The sequence below is a fragment of the Vanessa tameamea genome, chromosome 6 (genome assembly GCF_037043105.1).
Source record: "Vanessa tameamea isolate UH-Manoa-2023 chromosome 6, ilVanTame1 primary haplotype, whole genome shotgun sequence".
Taxonomy (NCBI): domain Eukaryota; kingdom Metazoa; phylum Arthropoda; class Insecta; order Lepidoptera; family Nymphalidae; genus Vanessa; species Vanessa tameamea.
Genome location: NC_087314.1, coordinates 11,418,092 through 11,421,726, shown reverse-complemented (window position 1 = coordinate 11,421,726; position 3,635 = coordinate 11,418,092). Strand labels below are relative to the sequence as shown.

At 31.3% G+C, this 3,635-nt stretch overlaps 1 pseudogene; it reads right to left on the bottom strand.

Annotated features, from left to right (window-relative positions):
- Positions 1–327: 327 nt before the first annotated feature.
- On the bottom strand, positions 328–1,128 carry LOC113396405 (heat shock protein 68-like; annotated as a pseudogene).
- Positions 1,129–3,635: the final 2,507 nt, after the last annotated feature.

The following is a 3,635-nucleotide window of genomic DNA, read 5'->3' as shown; positions in this document are numbered from 1 at the left end:
TAAATATTTAATAAATTCATTTATTTTGATCAATATCTACCAAAAAGACCTTTTGAATTTTACTGTATTGTTCTCCGCTTAAAATAGTAGCTTGTACTGCGGCGTAGTAAGCGACAGCTTCAACTAGATTAATGGAAAGGTTTAGTTTCTTGCCGCAGAAGATGTTTTAAAACATGCTTTGTATTTTTGGTATACGAGTAGAACCTCTCAGTAATACAACATGGTGGATAGAACTTTTGTCCATTTTTGCATTTGTTAGTGCTTTTTCGACTGGTACCGCGAAATAGATATATCTTGATACTCTAGTATAGAAACCAATTCCTTCGCAAAGAGCATCGATTACAATTATTGCTTCCGTACTCGAAGACAATGTCTACTTCGCCCGTTCAGCCACAGCTCGTAACCGACGAAGAGCTCGTGAATTGCCACGGATGTCTTTTTTTTATTTTCGTTTAAATTCATCTGCCCAATGAATTACGACCCGGTTATCAAAATCTTCACCTCCAATGTAATGTCAAAATGGAGACGTCGAATGTACCACCGCCGAGATCGAATATCAAGAAATTTCGCTCACCTTTGAGGTTTTTATCTAAACTCAGTAGGCTCATGGTTAATTCGCAAAACGTTCAGACCAGCTATCGCGCCCGTGTTCTTTGTTGCCTTGCGTTAGGAGTCATTGAAGTACGCCGGAACGGTGACTACAGCATCGCGAACAGGCGAGCCTAAGTGAGCCTCTGCTGTTTCCTTTATTTTATTTAGTACTATGCGGCAATTTATTCTGGAGCTAATTATTTTTCCTTTGAATTCTATTTGAATTTTCGGTTTACTGCCATCGCCATCAACAACTTTGAAAGGCCAGTCCTGCATATCCTGCTGTATTTTTGGATCTTCATATTCGAGTCCAATCAAACTCTTTGCAACAAACACTGTGTTATTGGGATTAAGCGCTACTTGACTCTTCGCTGCATCACATATGAGCCGTTCAGTGTCCGTAAATGCAATATATGATGGAGTAGTTCGATTTCCTTGGTCGTTTGCGATTATTACAACGTTGCCAAACTGCAACACAAGAGTATGTTGTTCCCAAATCACTTCCAATGGCTGGCATTTGTAGTTTAGTTTAATTATCTCGTTATCACTATACTTATAAAAGGCAGTTGAATAAATAACTAAGATATTTGAACAAACCACCGAGTTCACTTCTTCACTTTTCTTTATTTCTTTCAAATATTCAATGATTTGCCGCGCTGTTTTTGCCCGGCGAGCTAGCGAATCAGATTCCATAAATTCCATTTCAACCAATGACAGATAAGTAAAAGTAGAACATTCTGGAAACATAATACCAGCTAACCAATTATGTCACGAATACTAAATAGAACAGTGTAGAAATATTTTTATCATAAAGTGCTGGCTATGTGAAAGAATGAGAGGGATATATAATTCTACATTTACCGCAATGAAATAACGCTATCGATCAACACGGTATAGGAGGGGTAAAGTGTTGCCAGTAATAATAATATTACAAGTTATTAGGTAAGAGTTTTTTACATTAAGGCATTGTCAATAAAAATGACTTCTATACAAATTTATCACTCCAAGATCAAATTGTTTAATCTGTAAACCGAAGAAAGATATAATTTGAAATAAGAGACGAATACATCATTTGTTTGCATCAGCTTTATCGGCTGCGGCTTAGATCTTTAAAATTGTTTCCCTGATGACATGATGCCAGTGTGTGTTTTAAGGAGTTATTGGTGAAATATTTAAAGATAATATATTTTTTTAAAGATATTATTATTCTTAATTTAATTAGGCCATTAAAAATGTATCTCTTTCCTTCCTTCTTCGTTAGAAATATAATATTTTTTCCCTGAACTACTATGTGCAGAAATTAACTTCATTCAAAATAACTTATATTTAACAATTAATTAATATTTATAATATTAGGAAATTGTAACAATATTGAAAACATAAATAAATGATTCTTAACCTATTATATAATCTAATAATTTGTTACCTTTTCAATATTATATCAATTTTGTAATTTTAAATATTATTTAGTACAACAATAATAACATATTTTACAATAAGATTAATAAGAACGACTCTTCTTTCATTCTTTTGAATTTCAACATTCTATTCAACAGGGAAATACTGCTAGCATTCTTGTAACCATTATTTGCGTTTGCGGTCATGATTTGAATTTTGTACGGTAACTATTTTTAATTTTTAATTGTATGCCTTGATGTTATTAATTCTTATGTAAATAAAGTACAAATATTTAGCCTAACTTAAAAAAAAAAGTTGGGTAACATTATTTTACGAAGTTATCAAACCGTCAATCGAAAAATGTAATAAATGTAATACATAAATGATTAAATTATTAAACATATTAAATTAGTATAAAATATATTTTTTAATTAAGCTGGTAACACAATATATGCGCCATTATTATCACCACCTTTCTCGCAAATAACCGAGTCGGTATTGATCGTCGCAAGCTAAATATTTTTGTCTCTTTTTTCCGTTGTGTATAGTCTAAGAGTCTATAGAGAATATTTTAACAATTTATCAAATTAATTTTGTTTATATTTTGTTTTTAATATTGTAAAAAAAATATCTGAAATCCATAATCATCTTTTAAATCTCATAAAAAATGTTTGTAATTTTCAGTTGGCAAATCAATTAAAATTAACAGATGCAAACAACTGTAATGGCAATACTAATTAAATGATACCGTTTTTAGTTAAGTAAATCATTAAATTGAACAAGTGATTGATAGAAAGTTGTCTATTTGAAAAAAGTACAGAGATAGTAGCGTTTAAAAATTTATAATTTAGTTACTTATAAGTTAATAATATTACATTACATTATACCACCACTATTCGTGTCTTATGTCAAATTACTTTTTTGTCCCATTTACTGTCGAAACACTTGGCCCTTGGAGTAATGGTGCAAAAAGCTTCATTAAAAGCATAACACCTCGCCTTATTGCCTCCACTGGTGACAGGAGGGCTGGTTCGTTTTTAGCCCAGAGGATCGGAATAGCGATTCAACGTCGAAATGCTGCTAGCATTCTTGCCACCTATCCACGCAGCCAAGATTTATACAGTAACTATTTTTAATTTATTTTTGTATATATTTAAGCACTTTATGTTATCAATTCTTATTTTAATAAATTACATTAGACAAAGACATATACTAAGAAATAGTTCGACAAAAACATATATATCAAATTATCAACAATCTAAAAAGATTTACTTATTATATCATAACATTATATGAGGCCTTTATATACTATTAATATTTGTGAAATATACATTTAGAGCATATATCTATATGATTTAATTTAATACATTTTATTGCGAATGCTTTGTATCAATATTGGTTATCGTATTTAAGCATAACAATAACAAAATAAAGTCATATCCTAGACTATATGGTGCAGTGGAATATTCTAGAATCTCAGTCTATGTCACTCATACTTATATATGCATCTCTTTCGCTCGGACAAAGAAAATTCTAGAAGGGTAGTGCTACCAATTTAAGAGTATACTTCCTATACGTTACAGCGTAGCTTCCAACATATCTCTTTCATTTGTACGCCTTATAATATCTGTGGGGTGTCAAGTGTC